This window comes from Carlito syrichta, unplaced genomic scaffold (genome assembly GCF_000164805.1).
Source record: "Carlito syrichta isolate Samal-C Ts95f unplaced genomic scaffold, Tarsius_syrichta-2.0.1 Scaffold305876, whole genome shotgun sequence".
Taxonomy (NCBI): Eukaryota; Metazoa; Chordata; class Mammalia; order Primates; family Tarsiidae; genus Carlito; species Carlito syrichta.
This window is the reverse complement of record NW_007249972.1, coordinates 108,355-135,132: the sequence shown is the minus strand read 5'-3', so window position 1 is coordinate 135,132 and position 26,778 is coordinate 108,355. Positions and strand designations below refer to the sequence as shown.

General features: G+C 38.0%; 1 protein-coding gene across 1 annotated transcript in view; it reads right to left on the bottom strand.

The window, feature by feature from the left end:
• LYPD6 (LY6/PLAUR domain containing 6) overlaps positions 1-26,778 on the bottom strand; it is a 152,535-nt gene that overhangs the window by 72,941 nt on the left and 52,816 nt on the right. The gene's annotated exons all lie outside the window — the stretch shown is intronic.

Here is a 26,778-nt window from a genome sequence, read left to right as displayed (position 1 = left end):
CTCATATTTATATCCATGTGTACCCAATGTTTAGCTCCCCCTTGTAAGTGAGAACATGTGGTATTTGGTTTTCCCTTTTTGCATTAATTTACTTAGGATAATGGCTTCCAGTTCTATCTATGTTACTGCAAAGGACATGGTTTCATTCTTTTTATGGCTGTGAAATATTCCATGATATATATGTACCATATTTTCCTTATCCAACCCGCCATTAATGGGCACTAGATTGGGTCTATGTTTTTGCTATTGTGAACAGTATTATGATAAATATATGAATGCAGGTATCTTTTTGGTAGAGTGAGTTATTTTCTTTTGGGCATATACCCAAAGGAAATGGGCCCAATGGTAATTCTATATTTAATTCTTTGAGAAATCTCCAAACTGCTTTCCATGGTGGCTGAAATAATTTACATCCCTACTAACAGTGTATGAGCATTTCTTTTTGTTTGCAACCTTGCCAGTATCTGCTAATTTTGGGCATTTTAATAGTAGCCATTTTGACTGGCATGAAATGGCATCTCATTGTGTTTTTTATTTGTATTTCTCTTATTGGTGATGTTGAACATTTTTTCGTCTGTTGTGTACTTGCATGTTTTGTTTTGGGAAGTGTCTGTTCATGTCCTTTGCCCACTTTTTAAAGGAGTTTTTTTTTCTTGTTGATTAATATTATCTTTAAAAGCAGATTATTAGAGTCAAGAAACAGACTCAGGGAGTCTAGACTAGAACCAGAAAATCTGTAGTTAAAACAAAAAAACTAAAACAGTTTATCTGGTGAATTCTAGGGATTTCCAGTATGGAAACTTTAGAAGTAGGTTATGAAAAACATAGATAAATGTTATCGCTAAGCAACAATACACATAAAAAGAAACAAAATTATCTAATAAATCTTTTTTAAAAGTTCAACCTTATCAGAGTTAAAGAATTGTGAATTAAAATAATTAGTTTTGATTTGTACACCTATAAAATTGGTAAAAATGTTTTCGTTTGATAATGGTCTATGGTAGTGAGTATGTGGGGAAAGAGACAATCTCATTTGGTAAACAAATTAGTTTATCTTTTCTGGAAGGTAATTAAGCAGTATCTATTAATTTTTTCATGAACATAGTCTCTAATCCAAAAATTCAATTTTCAAAAATTTCCCTTGCAGATCTATTTCAATAGTGTATCAAGGTAATATAAGCAAGAATGCTTATGACAATCTAAATATCTAATAATGAAAGGTAGGTTTATAAAGTAAAGTACAATAATACAAAGGAATATTGTGTAGACTTTAAAAGAAAGATGATGCATATGCTATAGATGCGAACAAGAATGTACACTAGGCTAGGCCTTTTTTGTGTTTTTTGAAAGGAAAATGCATAAATACATGTAGATATGTGGGCTCTATGTATAACCTTTATTTTCCAAATTATATTAATGATTATCTTTTGAGGGAGGACCATCACTGGAGCGGTAAGGGAGGTTTTAATTTTCCATTTTATATCTTTCTATACTATTTGCACTTTCTTACCACGTGCAAGTATTCAAGGGCACTTATGGTGTTTTCTGCAAGATATGCTTAATTCCATGCTAGCTTTCCCAACTATCATTTCTTGGTCAAATACTTCTACTGTCAATCAAAATGTGAGTGAGTCAACTTGTTTCCAATTATATCCCATCCCACACTGCCAATCCACTTACTAGCAAAATGAATTTGAGAAGGCCTATAATAAAAGATTCATAGGAAGGCGGTTAAATAAAACAAGCAAATAAAATTCATGGAAAGAAAAGGGAAATAAAAAGCCCAGGCAAATGTAATGACTATGATTGAGCAATAAGCATAGCTCCAAGTTTCCTGAAAGAAAAGGCAGAATTGGAACACAATGGGTAATGTCACTCTTGTTGTCTGGAAGAAGATGTCATACCTGTTTATCACAGGAGGCATTTTTACAGATGCTGAATTCTAAGAGATGTTATAAAAGACACTTTGAAAACACCTTGATTTTATGGCCTTATGCTAATGGGTATCAAACGTGACCTTGCATGAGAGGGCTTGTTTCAACACAGATTGCTGAACCCCACTCTCAGAGCTTCTGAGTCATTAGGTCTGCAGAGTAGAGTCGGAGACTGCATTTCTTACAGGTTCCTAGGTGATGCTGATGCTGCAGGTCTGAGACCACATTTTGGGACACTGGGACCTCAGATCAGCCATTCCATTGTACGAGACCTTAATGGTCAACGACTTTATCAGTAGTTCTGCTGAAGACCTGAAAATTCTCTTCACATAAGCATTTCAGCAAAACATTGAAATGTAACCCAATAAAAGCACTTATAAAGCAACTGAGGCCAAACATATAGCATTCTTATGATCTTATCAGAAAACAAAGGTGAAATTTGAATAGAGCCATAGTATAGAGTTATTGTACTTGTCTGGGCCCTTCTTAATACAAAGGTAGTACACATTATCAGACAAGAGCTGATAATGCAGATTCCTTGAATATTGACTCTCATTAACGATAGCCTCGTTTTACCCACACAGAAGGCTGGTCTTTTGCCAACATTTAAAATACTGTATAATTCAATTCAAAATCAGGAACCAATGACCTTTAGACAATCAGCACTCTTTTTTTTTAATCGACATGGGGAATAGAGGATAAACTGTATCAGGAATTAACATAGGACTTTTTTTCTGAAGATGCAAGAGTTAATTTTTAGGTAAAAAATCTCATTGTTTTTCAATATCCTTGGGGGATAAGCTGTACCTTCTAATGTCACAGCACTAGAATCCTATGTCTGAGACCACCATCCCTAACGCCTACTTGGTTTCTGGTTGTCAAAAGCACTTGGTGCTATAGGAACTAACTCGTGGATTTAACAACCGGACTTAGTTACAAATCACAAACACACACAAACGCATATGCACACACATGCACACACACAAATGTTCACATACGTTAGCAACAACAAGCGTGTTTTATAAGATTAAAGGCTCACGCCTATAATCCCAGCACTCTGGGAGGCTGAGGTGAGAGGATTGCTTGAGCCCACGGGTTTGAGACCAGCCTGGGCAACTTCGCAAGACATCATTTCTACAAACTAAAAATAAAAAAATTAGCTAGGCATGGTGGCACACACCTGTAGTCCCAACTATTTGGAAGGTTGAGGTGGAAGGATCACCTGAACCCAGCAGGTCGAGGCTGCAGTGGCCATGAGCCTGCCACTGCACTCCAACCTGGGTGACAGAGTGAAACTCCAACTAAAAAAAAAAAAATCTAAAAATGTTTCCAACAGATACAGTAAGTATCCTACGTATGAACGAGTTTTGTTCCAAGAGCACGTTCTGAAGTCCAATTTGTTTGTAAGTCCAGCAAAGTTAGCTTAGGTACCTAACTAACACAATTGGCTAAACACTACCAGCTATAAGACCACTGCTTTTACACTTGCTTCTGGACAACCTGGGCTTGAAATAAAGATACTGTACTGTTGTACTTTCTACAGTACTATACAGTAAAGTACACAAAAGCACAACCACTTGTAGAGGATGCATGTACATGACAACGTACACCAGACACAGGAACTAATTTACATGATTGGACATGTAAATGCACGTTCGCATCTTTGAAAGTTCACAACTTGAAGGTTCATATGTAGGGGACTTACTGTGCACTTGTAAATGTATGCATTGAACCTCAAAAGAGAAAATTTAAAAAGATTTTTTAAAGTAAAAGTGCTCCATGACTTCTGAATTTCAGTAAGTTTAACTAGTTTTAACAGTCAGTTCAAAAAACTTTAACTGAGCACCTACTGTGTGCCAAGTACCGTGTTAGGAGCTGGGGAAAAGTGTTGGACATAAACCCTACTCTAATGGTTGCTTACAAGTGTAGTGAGGTAGCACATATATAAAGCAGAGATTTCCACATGATTTGGAAACACTAGATGCTATGTTAGATGGATAGCTATAGAGCACCATCAATGCTCGAAGAATGGACACTCAGTCCTTCCTGGAGCTCACAGTGGGCTTCTTGGAAAAGACAACACAGAGACCTTTCAGAGGAGCAGAAGTCAGTTAGAATGAAGACAGAGGGAAATGGTGAAGGCTCCTGTACCAAGCACTGCTGGTTGCATGTCTAAATCCCAATCACCCCTTCTTCATTATAGATAGAACAATTTTTGTTCAAGGTGGCAACCTGCCTGACCCAAAATATACTTCCCAGAATCCCCTACAGGTGGTCCTGAGGGGCATTCCTGGCTAATGAGATATATGCAAAAGCCACTACCAAAGCTTCTAGGGAAACCTCACATTTGACTTTTGCTTTTCCTTCTTTGCCCTTCAGCCTTCTTGCTACCTGAAATATATACAAGAAGCTCAAAGGTATGGCTGCCATTTATGTGGGCATAAAATGTGGAAAGGTAGAATACGACATATCTCTCAGAGCTGTCACACCTGTTTTGGACTACTTACTTCCAGTTTTCCTATTATTGAGAAAAGTAAGTCCCTACTTTTCAAGCCCCTTGGAGTGAGGATGCATCCAGATGTATGCAAACAGAAATCCATCTCATGTACATAGTCAGTGCACTTGAGCATTATTCATTACTTATTTTATTTGTTTGCATATGCTGGGGAGAATTCCGAATTTTAGATCTTCAAAGCAAGATTTCTGAATCTTTCACTCTTATCAAAACATGAATTAAGGATGCCCTAATACTTGTGTAAAGTGCTGTTACAATCAAATAGCAAAGATAATCAACAACTGTGTTACCAAGAAGTTTAAATATGTCACTGAATCAAGAATTAACAAAATAGCACAATGATTAGCAACATTTTCAGTTTTTGCCAAAAAAGTTTACCTAAGTACATAATCCCAGAGCATAAACAAGATTTGTGAAGACAACATTTGCTTCTCGCTCACCCTCTGGAAAGAAACTGAGGTATGAACATAACAATGGAACACACACGCGCGGGGCGCGCGGGTACACACACACACACACACACACACACACACACACATTCACATACATACACACCTTGCCCTCTTCCTTTATTTTTTTGTTACTGTCCTTGCAGTTCCTTGTCTCAAGCACTGATGTTGCTCTCTCTGTTTGCTACATAAATAGCCACTTGCTACCTATCAATCAGCAGGAAGCAATGCAAGAGTCTTCAAATTCATTTCTTTGTTACCTCCAGTAAGAATGTTCAGACCCAAGCAAGCAGCAAGAAGTGCTCAGACAGCAGACGTACTGCTGCTGCTGCCCATGCAGGGGCCACATCACTAGCTGTTCTTTCAGGTATAAAAGTATCAGGCCATTGTGCCGAGACTTCCCACCTCCAGGGCACTCTTCATCTGCGGTGTGCCAGGAAGGACATGGAGAGCTGGGTGGGGATGCACCAGTCCCAGTTCTTGCCCTACCCAGCAGCTCCCCTCTGACAATCACACGGGCTTCTCTACCTACACAGTAAGGACCTTGACCTGCAGCCGTGGGTCAAACTGGGGAGTTTTATGGACCAGTAAAGATCAACTTGAAAACAAAAAACTGGTCCAACAAAGTGTTATCAATCCTGGGTTTTCCTTCAAAAGAATATCCAAACAAAGCAATAAAAGCCAGAAGCCAAAAGTCAAATTAGACTTCCCAACCACCCTTTATTGGAAAGATTTGCCCTTTTCTTATGAAAGATTCCGTTCTGTCCAGTTTGGAAATATTAGACTGTCCTCCAAGTCTGTTGGCATCCCTCTAATGATTTTATTAATTTATTTTTATTTTATCATTGATTTTTATTTATCTATATACCTATTTGTGATTTTATATTTTCTGAGTCAGTGTCACTCTGTTGCCCAGGCTAGAGTGCAATGACATGATCATGGCTCACTGTAGTCTCGACCTTCTGGGCTCAGGTGATCCTTTAGCCTCAGTCTCCAGAGTAGCTGAGATTAGCATGCCACCACAATCATTTAATTTGTGTGTGTGTGTGTGTGTGTGTGTGTGTGTGTGTGTGCGCGTGCGCTGAGGTTTCTCACTATATTGCCCAGGCTGGTCTCGAACTCCTGACCTTTCTTGCTCCTCAGCCTCCCAAAAGTGCTAGGATCATGAACGTGAGCCACCACGCCTGGCCATATTTAGATCTTATTTTATAATCTATAAATTTGTGTTTTATTTATTTTTGCTTGATTTTTATTTATTTATTTAAATATTTTATATATTTTTCCTCTGTATTGTAAAATCTTTTTTTCTATTTGATCTTCCAGACAGTAGCTCACCCCAATAGTCCCTATATCCTGTAGACTCTTGATCTTTCTGTGGACATGATCCTTCCAGCAGTCTAATGAAACCTAGAGACCTTTTCCAAAGAATATTTTCAAGTGCATAAAGTGAGATCCATAGGATTACAAAAAAATCAATTATATTTAAATATCAATAGCAAAACACACAAACTCAATGACATGTGCTTCTTTAGTATGACACTAAATAACAATCTCTAGGGTGGTACTGTGGAAAATTATAATTTCAAGTTGTGATGATCATAAATGATATTCAAGATGTCTGCAACAACTATAAGGTCATATGAAATTTTTTTATTTCTATTGATGATAAAGTCATAGGTACTAGTAATACTCTTGTGGTTTTATTAGAAAATAAAGATGAACTTTTCCTTCCAAACTAAATGTTACGTTCTCCTAAAATTCATAAATAGAAAATTTCCACACTATCCTAACACCACTCCTTGATTTTCTTAATAATCCTTTCCATTCTTCATTTAACTACAAAACTGCATACATATGTGACATATCATTTTTGGCATAGTGGCAAATGTCAATGAAAACAAAGTCATCTTCTCATCCTGGTTCCTCAGCCATCCTTTTTCCCCCTTCTTTGAAGGTAATGACTTAGTAATCTCTTGGCTATCTTTTCTGTATACTGAACACTTCATTTTAAAAGTACTTTGTTTAAATTCTAGAAAACTTTTTTTCTTGCAAGGAAATTACTTTATACATAAAAAAGAATAATTATTGCTATTCTCTAGGCATTCTATTTGACTAGTACCACTTATCTTCTGCCTAATATGTTCTGGTAGCTGAGTTTCCTTATGTTTCTGGGTTTTTCATCGTTCTATTCACCCTCAAAATTCAGGTCAAGATATCAGGTGTCGCTGGCTGGCTGGTTGTCCTCTTTTGAGGTCCCCAGGAAAGCCTCCCTGCCCTCGTTACCCACAGCCTCCCCAGTTGCAAGAGGGTATTCTGACAAAAGCAGCATTTCTCTAAAAATGCACTGGAAACACTTTCAGGGGATCCATGTGACAAAACAAAACACACACACACACATACACACAGAGAGAGAGAGAGAGAGAGAGAGAGAGAGCTAGAGAGAGAGAGGCATCTTCTCCTTTTCTTATCAGATTATAAAATAAAGGATAATCTTCCACAGTAAGAAAGACAGAACTTCATAATAAAGGGCAAATCTTCCCAAGATGAGGTAGTTGGCTTATCATAGTCATGCAAATAACAGGAACATAATAGAGAAAAAGGAGTAGATGGGGGAAAGACAGTAACTGAATAAATAAAAGAGGAAAATTCCCCTACTTTTCCAGAGTACTTCAGCTGGCAGATTGAAAGCACTTGTCCTGTTCTAGGTTAAGAATGGATCATAAAAGACATCTATCAATGCAAACCATGGCACTTGCTAGACTAGAAAAAAGCTATTGTTTCACATATTTATCTTGTAATCACTTGTCTTTAATTATAGTTCATTTTTCTTTCTTAATGAAGTCTCCAGGGTTTGCTAAAAATAATAATCAGCACAAAGAGGAAATTTTACCTTTTCTAATATCGAATCCTTTTTCTGGTCTTATATTTTCTAGAAACTTACTAAATGTCTGTTAATAAGTGGTGATAGCTATCACATTTTTGCTTTTACTGAAAAATTTTGAAAGCTTCTAAATAGAAACACCAAGTTGCCTACAAAGGAAAAAGAATTAGACTGACTTCACACTTCATCTGCGCACTACTTAGAGAAAAGAGCTGCATTCCCAGGCTTCTGTACCCATACAAGGGTATCATTCAACTCTTGGAGTAAAAGGAAACCTTTAAGATCATTGAATAGCAACTGCAATAATATTATTAAGTTGATATTTCTGTAGCACTTATTCTGTGCCAGGTTCTGTTCTAAACACTTCACTCATTATGGTAGTTTGTCTACAAAGGTGACTACCATTCATCGTTTCCCTCCCTCTCCACTCACGCCTCTCCTCCAACTCAAGGTAAAGTCTATCGTTCTACCTCATAGTATCTGGCTGAAGTACTGCAGTACTGATTCCGGGTCAAGAAATGATGTGAAGACCAGCAGTTTTCTGCCTCTTGGACTCCCGAGTTAGCATGTGAGAAATTCAGGCTACTCTGATGGAGAGTGGGGCCTCATGGAGGGGCACTCGACAAATAAGGGAACGAGCATTGGGAACACCCAGCCCAGCTGAGCCTTCAGATGATTCTAGATAATCCCTGTGGCTATTTAACTCCATCCACATGAGAGCCCCCAAGCAACTAAACCCAGCCAATAATAAATTGCTATTATGTTGCTGTTAAAAGGCAGTTCATTACATACAATCATCCATATCTGTGGTTTAGGCACCCATAAATTCAACCAACTGGAATGAAATATATTTTAAAAAACAATTAAAATAGCAATACAACAATAAAAAACAATATAGTCTGACAACTATATACATACCATTTACATTGTATTAGGTATTGCAAGTAATGTGGAAATGATTTAAAGCATATGGGAAGATAACAAAGGTTGTACGCAAATACTAAGCCCTTTTATATTAGGGACTTGAGCATCTGTAGATTTTGGTATCCACAGGGGATGAGGGGTATCCTGGAGCCCATCCCCCACAAATAATTGAGGGATGACTATAGCAATAGATAATCAGAATGCTTATATTAATTTATTTAATCTTCATAAAATCCCTATGAGTTTGCTATTCTTAGTGTCTCCAATTTACAATTAAAGAGACTGAGGCCCAAAGAAGTTAAATAACTTTTTCAAGATTATACAGCTAGAAAGAAATCTTTGAAAAAACGCAGAGATTCAATAGTAAATCAGCCTTATGCTTCATATGAGAAAAAAAACATTGAGAAAGACCCTAATGCAACAAAATAAATCAGAACGGAGATCTCAAAAGAGAGGAGAAGCAAAAAGAGAAGAAGAAAAAAAAAAAGAGTGATGAGATGTGTATCTTACAAAAATACTATGAAATCTAATAGATAATGATACCATGACTGAGCACACGTAAGTTAAATGTTAAAGATTTCTGAAATAAGAGGCAAACTGCAAGGATACAGTAATAAGTAGTAGCAAAAGAAAACAAAGGAGTTAGGAAGAGGCAGGACTAGAAGCAAGAGGGATGGAAAGAAGAAAAAGCATTCTGAAGTTCTTGGTATGACTTTCCACAAGATACAACTGACTCAGCAGTAGAAAAGTGGATAGACCAATTACTGCAGGAGAGATCGGGAAAGTGATTAAGTTTCTATCACCAAGAGAAAAACAAAAAAGCAAAAACAGATGATTTCACAATAAGTCCTATATAAATTATAAAGAACAGAAATGTTATTTAAATTATTCAAGACTATAGAAACATAGGGAAAACCCTCTAAATTCATTTTATGAAGCTGGTTTAGCCTTAAAACCAAAACTAAGAAAGACAGTACAATAAAAGAAAACTACAGAACAATTTCACTTGTGAATATCTGCAAAAATTTTCAATAAAATACTTGCAAGTAAAATCCAAGGTATGTCAAATGAATATTGCCAAAAACTAAATGGAGGTGACTCCAGAAAGGCTATTTCCACATCAGCAGATCCACTAGCATCATTCATGACAGTCACAAATGTATGGATTAAAAGTGGCTAGTTACATCAATAGTTTCTAAAAAAGCATTTAGTGAAATTCAACAGCTATCCTTAATACAACTTCAAGTAAAACAGGAATAGAAAGAAACCTCTTGAATATGGATTCATTGAAAATAAAATGCAACCATCATTCCAAACAATTGAATGCCAGGAATAAGATGGGATACCTGCTGTTATCATTATAATTCAACAGTAAATTGAGTGGGGAAAACTGTTAATGTAAACAGAGTAAACTAGAAGATAAAATGTTCCCTTCTTGCTGATGATATATCCATACTCTTAGAAATTCCAACTCCAGTTTAAAAATAAAAACTACTAGGATCAATGAAGGAATTTGATCAAGTGGTTGCAAAAATTTAGAGTTTTTCTTTATGCCTGTAATGGAAACTGGAAAAGATTGTAACAGCATTATAATGTCATCAAAAATGAAAAGAAAAATTAGGGCTAAGTAGACAAATTCAAAATGTATGCACACATTCAGTTAGAATTCCAAAACCCTTAAAGTGAATATATTATATTTTTAGGTAAGATTAAATGTCCAAAAATTGGCAAAAAACCCCCAAAAACCTGTTGAAAAAGAAAATGCAGGGAGTGCCATACCAGACTTAAATCTATTAAAATGAAAATAAGGCAGGAGAATAAATAACAGAATAAATTGATGAACTCAGAAGTCAATTCCAATATGAATAGAAGCCTCTATGTGACAAAGTGAGTGCGTCTTGTGACCCATTGTGGACAGAACAGCTTATTGATGAGTGGCTCTTGCACAACTAACTATGCATGTGAGAAAAAGAAAACTGGGTGGACTCCTACCTCACATCCTATGCTGACATCATGAGAGAGTGAACTAGTCCTAACCATCAAGAAGGGAAGTCCATGAAGTACTGCTGAGTAAGAAAAGTAACATGCAGAGGACATATTTCAAAATCTCCTTATTTTTGGAATGTCTTGTCCACCATTTAGAATTGCACATACTGGATCTTGATCAGATAGCTAGTACTGCTTTGGAGGGTACTTTTTTGTACAAAACAGAATGTAAACATCTACAAATGTAGATGTTTACATAAACAGGAATAGAAATATGGAGATCTATAGGCTAAGTTGCTTAGCATGACTTGACAGCAGATAGGGGAGTGTGGCTGTCAAGGGAGGGGAGAAACAAACAATGTAATTTTTTAAAGATTTGTACAATAAATACAGAATGTATAATGTAATTTGTGAAAAGCTATTTACACACACACACACACACACACACACACACACACACACACACACACACACACTAGTATGTGTAGAGAGAGACAGAAAGAAAAAAAATATGAAAGAATAGGCACCGAAATGTTACCTGTGGTCATCACAGAGGCATGGAATTTCAGATAATTTTTACTTTATATAATCAGGGAAAAAATAAATTTCTTTATCAAAATTATGAAATATACATTTACTAGTTTTAAAATGTATTCAAAATGGATGCCAAATGCAGAAAGACAAATACCTCATTTCTCGCTAAGAGGGAGTAAAATAATGTATTTACATGGGCAGAGACTGTGGAATGATGGACACTGGAGACTTAGAAGGAAGGATTGTGGAAGGGGGCGGATGATGAGAAATTACTTAATGGGTACAATGCACATTATTCAAGTGATGAAGACATTAAAAGTGATGAAGACATTGACCACTATGCAATATATCCATGTAACAAGATTACACTTTTACCCTATAAATTTATACCTCAAAAATGGATGCCAAGTTGGTGGGTCTTCATAATGTTTTTGTGGAGTGTTAAAAAGATGGAGATTAAAAGACCATGGCACAGTGCCTGACACATAAAATAATGAATGAGTGCTACTATTACTACTTTTTTCAGAAGTCCAGAGATCACCTGTTGACAACTCTGTCTAGTTACAGCAAAAATATATCCTCAGCGACCCAGAGCGAAGAGATGATTGTAGAAAACCAAGTGCCTCTAACATCACTTCTATCCAGAGGAAAAAAGAATATTGTCTGATTTCCTCAATATGACCGTGCAGTGAAAGATAACATCACTGCAAAAACATTTACGTCTGACTTTCCAAACAGAAGGTCTTAAGTACTCTTGTCATCCTGCTAGAATTATGACAGTATAAGCTAATGACTGCATTTTTCACTGGAGACTGTCAAGTTGCCTAATTTGTAAATGGGCTTTGTGGAATATCTCCCCACCTCCATCTGCAGGTCTGGGGAGCCCTTCTAGTCTCATTTGGCACCTTGGTATTTAAACTCGACCACAAAGGAGAGCAAGTTACCCTGTCGCTGCCCTGTCTTCAATAGTCAGTCCTTCAAAGCTAATAGATAATAATAGATTCCAAGAGAACTTAGAAAATCCTCTGGTTAAAATTATTTTTAAAAAGTCTCCAGTCTTTCTAGCTGGGAAAAGCTAAACTTTTCACAGTACAGAGCAACCCACATCCCTTAATCTTCTTCAGATATGTGCAGAATACCTAATCTCTCATGTTCAAGTAGTGTTGTGTCCAGAAACACAGCTCCTTAGTGCACCACTGGGTCTGTGGCCTGCCAGCTGCTTGCACGAGGCCAGGAGGACCACAAATGGCTCTAGTCCTGTCTTGGTGAGGATGCCCTGCCCACTCCTTTATCTATGCCTCCTAACTCAGCAGGCCTGGATTCTCGATACTTTGGATAATTAGTGCCTTTTAATATCCTAAAAGAGCAGCTATGAGGCTATTTATTTTCAAAATGTATGCTTCTGTAGTTGTAAGAAGAAAAAAAAGAAAAACCCTCTTCACGCAGTCAAGAGCTTTGAATTCACTCATAGCCATTTATGACCAGACTGACTTTAGTTGCCTTGCCTCTGAAAATGCTAGAAGCACAAGAATGGGTTTTAAATGGACTCTCTTCAAGCTAAATCAGCCCTCAAAATACTTCTGATGGCATCTATTTATGTGTAAAACTGAGAAGCTATAGATGCATAAATGTATTCAGATGTCTGATTATAATTACCATGGAAAAAGGCTTTTATAGTTGTCACTGAATCATTCTAACTTCAGAAGTAAGGAAAAATTTATGTGAGGCTCTGCCCAACCAGGTAGGTAGAGCAAAGAACATAGACCATACATTTGCCTTCATGTACCTGAGTCAAGGTGCAAGGATCACTCTTTATAGTGAAGTCAAAATAAAGCAATACCCTCTCAACTGAGAGGGAACTTTTCCAGGGAGTCAAATTTAGGCCTACAGAATTTCAAAAGAATGCATATTCAATACTTTTGTACAGCCTCAAAATTAAATAAATAACATAACACCTCTGTATTGCAGCATCCTGCTTATGGAAATGAGAATAACACCACTTCCATGGGGTCAACGCTTCCCTTTTCCTCAGGGGAATTGATAATCACCCTGTGAATTTCCAAGGAGTTGAGAGAAAAGTTGAGGTATGCCAAACATTTCACTCTCCTCCTACTTGCACTCCAAACAGAACACCTAGAGATTGTTTTCTCCAACACTGTTGATTGGTCTTTCACACCAGTATTTAAAACACACACTTGCCCTGACTGTCCTAGAGTGGGATCTTCCTCCATACATTCTAACCTTTCTGCCATCACAGCTGCTTCAGACTGAATTGTGTCCCTCCCAAAATTTATGTTGAAGACCTAACCTCCATTTGGAGATAAGGCCTTGGGAGGTTTAGGTTTAGATAATTTCAGAAGGGTGGGGCCCTTGTGGTAGGATTAGTGCTCTTAGAGGAAGAAGCATCAGAGAACTTGCTCTGCCTACCCTCCTCCCATCATGTGAAGACAGAGCAAGGAGGTAAAAAGGTCTACAAGCCAGGGGAAGTGAACATCTTGATCTTAGATTTCCCACCTTTCAAACTTAGAAAAAATATATGTCTGCTATTTAAACTACCCAGTCTGTGGTATTTTATTATAACAGGCCCAGCTGACTCAGATACCCGCCCCCTATGGATTGCTTCTGTTTTGTTTTGGGGCCCTGGTCAGCCAAACCATTTGTCCTGCTAAGGACATATTGTTTGTTCTCTATTTCCTCATGAAAGTATAGAGGTGCACATAACCCCATTCCTTTCTTTTCTATTTTTTAATTCAAAAAATACTTTATTTTATTTTAAAGACGTGGGATACAAGTCAGGATTAGGTACATAGTAATCTGTGTGCAGGTAAAGTTTGGGTCTCCAACTGGTCCTCACTTCTCCCAGTTCAGGATCTGGTACCCTTTGTGTTGTTACATGCCTCCCAACCCACTCCTGGCAGTGTCCCACGACTGCCAATCCCTTCCTTGTGTTATTGTGAGTAATGTGCAGGTCCCACTTATGAGTGAGAGCATGAGGTTTTTGGTTCTTTGTTTCCCCCCATTCCCTTCTATTTAATATGCCTTCCACTCTTTAAGAAAGTTTTTTTTCTGCCAGCAACACCCCTTCCCCTTATTGAAAGGGTAGTGTGTCACAGGCAGTGAAGACCTGAGTCACACCCAGCTCATCACACACCCTTGGGTGGAGTACTGCTGTGAGACAGGGATCAAACATCTGCCCTTATGAGGTCAAATAAAACAATGTACATGGAAAGCATTTTACAGGTTGTGAGGGGCCATATAGATGTGAAATATAATCACACTATCTTCGCTCCGTTTGCAGAATCTGACCCAAACAAAGAGCAAATAGCTCTAGTAATAAAATAATTTTTTGTTTTCTTTTCAAAATAAAAGCCCCACAAGCATACAAAGATCTGCAGTAGTCTATACCATTCCCTAAGCTGAGTTTCTTTAGGGCAAGACGCTTTATCAATAATCAGAAAAAAAAAATGATGATGGAATAAGAGAAAGGTCAAAGGTGGTTTTAAGAAGTTTCTATACCAGACTAAGTCAGTGATGTCGAACGAGTGGTTTCTTCATTCAACTATGAAATGCTCAGAGATAAGGGCCAAGTCTTACCCACGTTTAAAAACCCCCAAGTCCATCTCAGTGCCTGGCATAGAGGAAGAAAGAAGTAATCAATCGTTCAGTGAGCAAATAGATGCACATTCAAGAGAATGCTAGTGTTTTCTTCTGTGATAGTAGATCCCTAATTATCACCTCTAAAATTTTTTGTGAATATGCAGCCACCTAACATAATAGAAAACCTTGGCTTTGAAGTCATATACTGCACAATGACACTGATTCTGCTTTGGCAAGTATCTCAATTCCTTCCTCTGTAAAGTGGGGATACTAATTCTCACCATACAGGCTGTTGAGAATAGAGGAAATATATGTAAAGTACTTGGCACATTATCCAATCCAGCATATGTGCTCAATAAATAGAGGTTGTCTTTATTAATGATGAAGTGCTCCAAGAAAGATTCAGCATATGAACCCAATTATACTCACTACATGCTACAATCTTTTCATCATCTATAAACTACATCTAGCAATATTTCCCTTCAATTAACTGTCTATACTATTCTGTGACAATGGATTGTAATATTTTTTGCTGGACATCAACAAGTCCTAAGAAGAAAAAAGCAGAACTGATGACCATGAAACCTCAGGTGCCGAGATGTAAAATATAAGATATAAGATGCATCCTGATGTTTTGGATCAAGTAGTAGAGACAGGGCCTGCATGCTGAGGGGTGGGCACCAATGCAATAATTCCAAGTAACAATCTCCCAAGGAAGTTTCTAGAAAGTCAAAAAAGTCAGCTGTCTCTAAGAAGGACAGAGAGCCAATAAGCAAGGTTAAAATGACCAACATGCAAATGTGCAATGAAACAGCACAATTGGAAGCACTGCATGAGTAGAAGATAGGAACCCAGAACAAGCCAAGCCTCCTAAGTCCCCTACACCAGTAAGAACCAGAGAGCAGTTAGCTTCACAGCTACAGCATACATGTGGTCTCTCCTAAGGGACAAGGGCAACCCCCCTTTCCAATTAAATGGACAAGAGATTATTCAAAGTAGAGATGAAGTAAGAAGATGCTAGGGTAAAAGGACAGAAAGCCAAAATGAATGATGGGGCTAACTACTGCAAGACGAAAGATTTTCAAAATTGGCCAAGGCTTCTTTCAAGGTCAATACATGGCATTTTGAAAATTACTCAGGATTCAAAATATGAATGAAATACCTTGAGAGTATATCTACCAATAAGGAATTGACTGCAAAGTAATTATAATCAATCACATCTGATTAGCAAACAGCATATGATGCTTTTTGATGTGTTTCCACATAAATTATTCTATTTGGGAAAATGCCAAAAGACTGCGTGCCAAAAGGTCAAGAACCAGGGATAAGGAGGGGGTCTGCTAACATAATCTCAAGAGAGCCAGCCACCACGCTAGCGATGCAAATGACAGTTCAGTGCCAGAGTGGATCCCTCCATCATAGCTCAGAGAGAGAGAGAGAGGGCTGGGGGTCCTGTCCTGACAGGACATAGGCAGTTGGGAGCAGGGGAGTGGCTGGCTAATTAGAAACATGAAGCCAGTCCACCTCCACTCAAGGTCTGGCTCAGGCAGAGATCAACTTTGCCTCGAAAAAAGGACCTTACAGACCAAAAATAAAGATACCAAACCTAAGCCCCATTGTAGTGACAGGTCAAAACTCTTAATCCCAGTGACCTTCGCTGCTATTCAAATGTAGCCATTGTGATGAAAATATCCCTGAATTCAGTTTGTAAACCAAGAAGCAGACAACCACAGATGTTCCCGCAGACCATTCATTAACTCTTGGGGTCATTTTGGCTTCTCTGTTTCTAATTTTCATATATTTCTAGTTTGGATCCCATTCTCTAAATACCTAAAATCGTTCTCCCTGAAGCCAGTTCCATACCTAGCTGTGACATAAAATTTTAATTTCTTCAGGTGTCTTGATTTCAGTAAATTCAGGGAAACATCATCAAATCAACTGGAAGAAACAAGGGTACACCTCCAAGCTTTCCTGGACACAAATAACCTGCCCCCACTCTCTCAGGCATACACAGGACAGTATTCTGCCATGAAAGGGCTTCCTAGATCAGGGAGATTGTTATCAGAAAAGAAATTTTAAAAAGCGATTCACCAAATGTCACAAAGAAACTACAATTTCATAAGCCTTTAAAAGCCAAAACTCAGGGTATTTTTTTCTTCCTCTTAGCCTCTCTCCCCTAAAATCGTGGTATAACTGACCTTTAAATCCTATGCTGTAACTTGATCAGACAATGCCCAGAGTAAAGCTTAACAAAGTGAGCAGTACAGTACTAACCCATTCTGCTGGACAGCTAACTTTCTTTTGGGGGGGAGCTTCACAGCCTTTATTAGATTACCTATTGGCACAAAGTTTAGTCATTTAAACAGGTTCCAATTTTGTAAGAAATATAATTTAGATTCAGCTATCTTTTGTACAATGGTAAGTTTATATTTCTATTCCTTTTTTTGTAACTTGTATTTTTTTATTTTAAAAATGTGGGGTACATCTCACTCCTCTTGTTCAACATTGCGTTGGAAGTCCTAGCTATAGCAATTAGACAACAGAAGAAAATCTGGGGTATCCAAATAGGAAAAGAGGAAGTTAAGTTATCCCCCTTTGCTGATGATATGATCCTGTACCTTGAAAATCGAAGAAAATCTGTCAAAAACCTGCTTGCACTGATAAAGAACTTTGGCAAAGTCTCGGAGTACAAAATAAATGTGCAAAAGACAGCTGCGGGCAAACCCTTTGGGTCTTCTCCCACTGTGGGAGCTTTCCTGTCCTCTCAATAAACTGTGCTTTCTCGTTAAAAAAAAAAACAAAAAACAAAAACAAGGCAGTTGCATTCTTATACACCAACAACAAGCAGGCAGAGAATCAAATAAAAGGCAAAATCCCATTCACAATAGCCACACAAAAAATAAAATGCCTCAGCATCTTGCTAACCAGAGAAGTGAAAGAACTTTGCAATAAGAACTATAAAACACTGCTCAAAGAAATCCAAGAAGACACAAACAAATGGAAAAATAAGCCATGCTCATGGATAGGAAGAATCAATATTGTTAAGATGACCATCCTACCTAAGGTGATCTACAGATTCAATGCAATATCCATTAAATTACCAAAACAATTCTTCTCAGATCTGGAAATGACAATACAGAAATTCATATGGAAACATAAATGACCATGAATAGCCAAAACAATCCTTAGCAAAAGAAACAAAGCAGGAAGTGTCGCACTTTCAGACTTCAAACTTTATTATAAGGCTACAATAATCAAAACAGCCTGGTTTTGGTATAAGAACAGGCATACGGTCCAGTGGAATAAGATAGAGATTATTATGCAGCCATAAGGAAGGACAAACATATGAACTTTGCAGTAACTTGGATGGATTTAGAGTCTATCATACTCAGTGATCTATCACAGACAAAGAACAGAGTACCATATGTTCTCACTTATAAGTGGACCTTGAACAATGATCTTAATACTATAAGAAAGGGATTGGCAGTGGGGGGGGATGGGATTGGCAGTTGAGGGAAACTGCCAGGGGAGGGAGGGGCACACCTCATCAACAAGGGTACCTGCATAATGAATATTTGCATACCTAACCCTGAATTGTACCCACATTTTTAACGTAAAAAATTTAAAAGTTAGAAAAAAAACAAACAACAAAAAAATGTGGGGTGCAATCAGGGTTAGATACATACATGTACAGGTAAAGTGTGGGTACACTTATTAATGTTATGTGTCCTCCCCCACCCCCCAGGCAATGTCCCACTACTGTCAATTCCTTTCTCATGACAACTAACTTTCTGGAATTTTCCCAGTCTATACAGGGAAGGAGAGAGATAACGTGTCCAGCATTAGGAAGGGTTAATTTCACCAGGTCATTGAGAATTTTTAGTTTTTCTTTTCATGTAAGTCATAGTATCATTAACTTGTGTGTAATTGAAAACAGGTTGAGTCAGCTTATAAAATACCCACATAGAAAAGGGAAAAAGGTACTTCATCTTCAGGGAAGCAAAGGATATGTAAAGAACAGGTTTTAAAATGTAGCTAAACACCTTGTAACAAAAGAAACCAACTACTGAAACAAAAATTAGATGACTCCTCCTCCCTCCCATCACATCTCCCTTTCCCATTCTCTCATTGTTGAGTTGTAAAAGTTTCATGGGCATTAACTAATTCCCTAATAAATTCTCCTGACACATCATTTCTTAATCTTCTTCTCTTAACTGCCCCCAATTGTAGAGTAAGGCAAGTGTTCACCCAGAGGCCTGAGATTCATCCCAAAGTAGAAACTTCCTTGATGCCTCCTTTGTTTGTAACATGTGTCAATTGCATTCCACTCCACAAATATATACACTCGTTTTCACATAAAAGTAATGTGTTTCTGGATTCATGTGAATGATTCAGGAAGTTGCTCCAGGTCACTCCTGTGCCCTTGTGTATCCATGGCACACTGAGAATATCGACTTACACTATCCTCTATTCCTGAAGAAATTCACTCAAATCTTTCTCTCTGTTCGTAGATCAGCTTTGGACCAGGAAGGGAGGGAGGGAGGGAAGAAAAAAGAAAGAAAGGCTGTTACATATATTTAATTTTTTAAATAAAATTTAAGTCACTATTTAGAAGCAAGAGGGTATTTCACCTTTACTCTTCCCTCTGCCTTTCCCTCAGTCCCAGCCTGTATGCTGTCATGAATACAGGAGCTAGAATTTTTGCTACTTTTCCATTGCCTTTCTTTGTGGCTAAGAGAACCCCCCCATGCCAAATGAAAAGCCCACCCCATGCAGTTTAGGGAGGTTAATCCCACAACACCAGTAAAGTGGTGACATGTGACCTAGACCTGAATGGAATAAACTATCCATCTCCTTAGTTACAAAGACTGGTTCAGGAATGGGCATGTGGTCAACCAAAGCCCACCAGAGAACTTCCCTTGACTGAGAGCTTGTGAAAAAGATCCTCTCTTTCTCCTATGTTGTTACTATGTAGAATTTAACTCTGAAGAAGTCATTAGCCGTCTTTGTTAACATGTGAAGAATGCCTTCTAAGAATCAAGCCAATTCATAAAGGGGAAAACGGTACTGAGAGAGAACCAGATGGAAGACACAGGGAATTGTGGAGGAAAAGGCATCGACAGAGAAAGATCTGTAGGGAGAGAGCAAGACACAAAAAGTAAAAGAGAACACAGTAAAAAACCATTTTAACCCCTAGATTCCACTCTACCTGAAGTCAGAATATTCCTCAGACTTCCCATTTATGTGACAGGAAAAAAAAAATCCTCTTTTGACACAAGGTAGTTTAAGTTAGGTTTATTTATTTATTTAGAGTTGGAGTCTCACTCCATCGCCCAGGCTGGAGTACAGTTGCATGCTCAGAGCCACCCCAGCATCGACCTGCTGGGCTCCGGCAATCCTTCCACCTCAGCCTTCCAAGTAGTTGAAACTACAGGTGCACGCTACCACGCCCAGCTATTTTGTGATTTATTGTAGAGATGAGGTTGCACCAATTTGCCCAGACTGATCTCAAACCCGCAGGCTCAGGCAATCCACTTGCCTCAGTCTCCCAAAGTGCTGGGATTACAGGCTAAGCCACTGAGCCCAGCCCACTAAATTAAAAAAAAAAAAAAAAAAAGAATTAATGTATTAGTCAGTGCTGCTTTAGGAAAGGCCAAGGCGAGAAAGAGAATGGAATTAGGATTGCTAGTTTGCTTCCTTCCACCTGGAACTGAGTCAGGGGCCTCTATTACTCAAAATGATTTAGCCTGAGAAAAAAGTTATCAAAGAGACTACATTCATAAAACTAGAAGTATTAAAGTATTTTCTTCCCCCATCTACTACCCAAACTCAATTTCAATATTTTCCTTTGATTCTACTCATTTGGAAAAAACATTTTGTTCAAATGGTCATACAGGAACTGAGAGTGAGGACAAAAACAGAATTTCAAACTATGGAAGTAGTTGACTTTCCTGAAGAACACACTTCGATGTTGCTGGAAGAAAGAGTGTTATCCTGGGTGCACTGAGATTTTTTTTCACATGGTCTTACCAGTGTCCACTGCAGTCTTAGCCTTCCCAGGGAGCACACAGTCCTGTGGTCATGTAGGGGGTGGGAACAGAGTGCTATGTTTTCATAGTGGGAAGCGGGATGGTTGGTGAGTGATCCTTGATTTGTGTATTACATGCAAAAGTAGATATCCCAAGTTTTAGAAAACATGTTCTCATTTTACTTCATTGTTTATACTCAACAGATAATGTACATAAAGACCACAGGAAGTCATCTGCTGCTTGACTGACGGCTATCACAAGAAAGGGGACATTAGTTTTGGTTTAACAGAACCTCCCGTTCAGTGTTGACTGCAATGCACCTTATATCTATTCTCTCCCTTTTCAGAAATTCCGTTAGTCACCAGATTTGTTCTAAAACTGCCATCCTGTGCCCACCATCTCCTTGTTTTCAGTAGTTGGGAATATATCTATATGAAAGTCTCTCACAGTTTCCATCTGGGAAGCAGGTAACAGGTCCCCACTCTGAGTCTGATACTCAAAGACTCCTTCTACCCTCACTACAGAAGACTGTGCTGTGCAACCAGACTTCATGTGGAGAGGACAGTCTCTAGCAGCTGAAAGCAAGAGGATGAGATCAGGAAGAAGCAGAACTTTTCATGTCAATGACATTAAAATTTAAAGCACATAGTGAATGAGAAATCCAGAAATCATCATACAAAGAGAGAGAAATGCTCAGGCAGCTGTAGTGGAAACGAAAACCAAAATCAAAACTAAATCTAAGTTCAATAGGAAGTAAAACCTACCCTGCCATTACTTTTATGAAGATTCGCCTTTCCTTATAATTAAAACTAAGTTCAGGTTAGTCTTCATTCTTCTAGAAGGGATAACTTCCCCACATGCTATTTATCTCTTCATAGAAGATTCAAAAGGTTAAAATATATGGCTTGTTTTAAGGACATTTTCATTTTGGAAAACATAGGTAATTATAATGGTTACTTATAAGTCTGGGAAAACATCCAGATTGTTTGCCTAGCTGTATCCACTTAACCATGCTGGGGTAGGGGGGAAGTAACAGTGTTCCAGACTCAGTTGTTGCCTTAATTGTCCAACTCTTGGAAAGGGAGCCTCAGCCCCACTACATTCTCCAAAGCAGGTAGTTCACTCTCTCACTCTTTCTGTATACTATATATTTACCAGTTCCAGAGAGAAGTCAATCCTTTTCCCTCATCTCCTTTCCCATAGCTGTTCTATTCTGGAATGAGCACAAACAAACAAGGCTTAACTTCTCTGTTAATCATGGGAAAGAAAAATTTCAATATCCGTACAGAACCAGTCTAATTGCTTTCACTGAATCCACTTGGTCATTTCAGTCCCAGAAAATAAATCTCCTCAATTGCCTGGCTAAGACCAGTTAAGTCCTTGAATTCTTAGCAAAAAGGTCACCAAGGTAATACTATGCAGACATGACTGATACTAGGACTCTACTGCTAGTCTTCCAAATTGCCAATTTATTTGGCACACTATGGCTTGTCTTGGGCTAATACCATTAAACTCAGATAAATTCAATATGTCCCTACTGGGTTTGTCTTGTTGGGGGCTTAGTGGAAGAAATGTGCCTCTCAGACACCTGTTCCTGAAGGCTGTGTGCTTAACGGAGGATCCCTAGCAAATAAGGTCTGTGAGATACGTGGGCTGGGTTTATGCACAGTGAATACATCAGGCACTTATGAACATCCCATTCTTACTCATTTGCATTCTGCCACCTAGAATTTCATGAACTTTCCTTCAGGGCGAAGAAAGAATCAAAAAAGGAACAAAGAGAAGAGAAGGAAAGTTAAAAGGCTGTCCTATGAAAACACTTAAAGTTAGAGGGATGCTGTGTATGAGGGAGAACCTTAAAAACACCTGGTAATAACTTTTGGAGGATGAGCCCCTTGTAGTACACTCAGAATTTGTTTCTCCAGATTAAACAGTCAACCAAAGTATTTTTTTGTTTTTGTTTGTTTGTTTGCTTTTTGAGTTGGAGTCTCGCTCTGTCACCCAGACTGGAGTGCAGTGGCCGCTCCGACCACCGCAGCCTCGACCTGCTGGGCTCCAGTGATCTTTCCGCATCAGCCTTCCAAGTAGCCGGAATTACAGGCATGCGCTACCACGCCCAGCTGATTTTTTTTTTATTTATTGTAGAGATGAGGTCTCGCTGCCCAGGTGGGTCTCGAACCAGCGGGGTCAGGCAATCCACTCACCTCAGCCTCCCAAAGGCATGGGATTACAGGCTGAGCCACCGAGCCCGGCCAACCAAAGTTTTTATCTGGAAGTTTTGAGAAGTTTGTATTACAACTTGCAGAAGAAACCTCCCGAGTTGTGACAAATAGGTAATCAGTTCTTCTACCATGATAACATACCTGTCCATGCTGCATTGAGTGTTCAGCAGTTTTTGACCAAAAACAGCATGACTCCCATCCCCATCCTCCCTATTCACCCGATCTCAACCCAAGCAACTTTTTATTTGTTTGTTTTCTCGAATGAAAAAGTCCTCAAAGGGAAACATTTTGCCAATGTGGAAGAGGTGAAACAAAAAACGTCAGAAGCACTGAAAGGTATCAAAACTGACAAGTTCAAAAACTGTTTTGAGCACTGGAAAAAGTGTCTTGATAGGTGGTGTATCACATCAAATGAAGAGTACTTTGAAGGTGGCTGAAGTTTTAAAATATAAGAATAAATATAGAATTTTTATGAATAAATTCTGTTGTTTTTTTTTTGTTCCCCCCTCATATGCACATGAGTAGAGCATGGTGAGGAGTGAGGGAAACCCCAGTGTCTAGTCACAGAGATCAATGCTGGCACCTTGAGACAGGCTATTTCCTCTGTGCTGTTTCCTCGATGGTGCCAGCTGTAATGCCAACATCAGCACCCAACTCTGGCAAGTACCATGACAAATGGAATGATTCCCCTGACCAATGTCCATGCCTTTACATAGGAACAAAGCAAAGTGATGAAGATTTCACAATCTAGCATAGAGGACTTGGAGGAGACATGTCCCCCAGTAGTGTTTTCTCAATTTCCATGACAAACAGACACAGACATCCAGGAATTTCTATTGGGGATGTCATCTTGAGTTTTCTGCATGCACTGGCAAATGCCCAGAAGCTCATGATCAGAAAAGGTGCCTTCAGTTTACGTCACAAATGGAAATGTCTGCTATCTCAACACATAAAATTGGACCCTATATATGTCTAGCCAATTGCCTTAATAAACTAAACATGAACATCTTATAATTGAGACACTGTCAAAAAATAAAGAATCTGGGATGAAATGCTTACATTAATCAGTAGTAATTTTATCTGTCAGTCAACAAATATTTCATGAGTTTCCACTGTGGGCTAGGACCTATATTGGGAATACAAGCAAAAATAAGATATAGCCTCTACCCTTGAGAAGCATACAGTGTAGAAAAATGAGAATTTAATGTGATGTTTACTATAATATGAATTTTTGGTAGCATATTATTGAACAATAAAAGAAGATTCAGTGACTGTCTATGGGATTGGGAAGACTTCACAAAAGAAAGGGCATTTAATTTAGATCTGTAGAGATGAATTTTATAGGTGGAGAAGGAAGTACAGGTCATAACAAGTACACCATACATGATGAAATTCAGTTGTATGATTTACTGGTATATATCATCAGTTACAAGGAAATCACTGCAAGTGTTATCTAAAAGCAAATGGACCAATGCTTTAAATTGAAAAGTTATAAATATGCTCAAAGTATTCTCAGTTCATTGAAATTTACCAAACTGGTTCTATGGTTTTTACACAGTTCATGAAAAGCCTTCAGCCATAATGACTCAGTAAGATAAATGTTTCTCCCATTCTAGTTTCCATATACTTTTTTCTTTGGTCATCTGTTATTTGGGGTCTCTTTCAACTGAATTGACTTTAATCTTTCAACTGTACATGTAGCAACACATGATCATCAAATCTCTTTGATGTTAAACTAACAGATGTTGAGTTTAATTTTGTGGTCCTTTGATTAAAAGGATTAAGAGAAGTCTCATGAAAGCAATCACTTTACCTAAAAAACTGAGTTTTAACAATAATCAATGAGTCCAAGATGTGGCTCAGCTTATTCTATTAAGAAACAAGCATATTACAAAATGGACACTCATATTGAACCCACACATATTTACTGACCTATTAAAACTTAAGGTGTTATTCAAGGTGAGTCACCTGGTACAGAAAACTTCTAATATTTTCCTGTAATTTAAAAAGCATTTATTGTGCTTGGGGTATTGAAAAGCTTTTAAAAATAGATAGTGATAAGAGTTATAAAACATTATTAATTAATGCCACATAATCATACATTTTAAATTTATTAGAATGGTCAATTTTATATTATGCTATATTTTAGCACAATAAAAATACGTAATTGGAATTTTTTATTTAAAAAGCACTTTTTGGAATATTTTCTTTTCATCTTTTTTTTTTTTCTGAGTTGGAGTCTCACTCTGTTACCCAGGCTGGAGTGCAGTGGCACACTCCCAGCCACCGCAGTCTCGACTCGCTGGGCTCTGGTGATCCTTCTGCCTTAGCCTTCCAAGTAGCTGGAACTGCAGGCATGTGCTACTACGCCTGGCTAATTTTTGATTTAGTGTAGATGAGGTGTCGCCAAGTTGCCCGGGCAGGTCTCGAACCTGCGGGCTCAGGCAATCCACTCGCCTCGGTCTCCCACAGTGCTGGGATTACAGGCTGAGCCACCAAGCCTGGCCTGGAATATTTTCTTTATAAAGCAGATATTGACATTCAAAGTGTTTCTCCTTACCATTTTCCTCAGAGTATTTTAAGATATCAAAGATTCTAGTTAAAATCTATAGCCTTACATCCAGGAAAATCCATATGTGAAGTATCAGCACTATAAAAAAACTTAGTCTATCTTAAAGAATTCTAGAGGGGGACAGTCCACAATATTGTCATAACTTTCTGTTAAATTAATGATCACAGCATTAATAACAGGCTATCAATTTGAGTATATACTACCCTTCCATAGACATTCTGAAATGATGTAAATTCTCATAGTTTTTTTGTAGGACCACAATTTGTACACAGTTAAATTGTTCTGACAGTAACTAAATCTTATACAAGATTTGAATCAAGATGCTGAGACATTTAAAAACTCCAGGATTTATAGTATAGACAGTAATATTGAACTGAGATGCTGACTTATGTCAACATGAGCTTCACAAACATGATTTAGGGCTGCAGAATCAGGTTTAAGAAGGTGAAAACAAGTGAACAGATATTCAGAGAGTGGAGTATGTCAAAGAGTTTATTTTAAGAGTTGGTATTTTGAGGAGATGTATCCGGTGAAATTGATTAAACCATTTCTAATACAATAGGGAAATAACCAATTCCAACTTAGAAATTCTGATCATACCTAAGAAAATATGAGATATTTTAACCCAATATTACTTATGCATATGGCACAATTAGCACTGTATGTGATGTGACTGCAAAGTAAAAAGAGTAATTCCATATACTTCATCCTTACTTGTAATAACACTTTCCACTTAAGGAAATTATAACTTTTCATGTTAACTAATGTCATTCTAAAAATGTATTTATGGTCTGGAAAGCAACCAAAACTTCCATTAACAAGGCAATGTTTTTCCTATTAAGAATATTTCACTTTTAAGTTCTGCAAAAATTTTCTCACCATTAAACTTACTATATTCTGGACTATAACTGAAAAATTATAAAACTCAACATTTAACAGTAACGGACAAAAATATACTTATCTGATCTTTTCTATGTTTAAGGCAATAAAACATAAGGAGGAATAGAGAGCCTATGAGTACATTCATACCTAGAAATCATCAATAACTAATAGTAATTTAAAACAGGATTACTAGCCGGGCTCGGTGGCTCAGCCTGTAATCCCGCACCTTTGGGAGGCTGAGGTGAGTGGATTG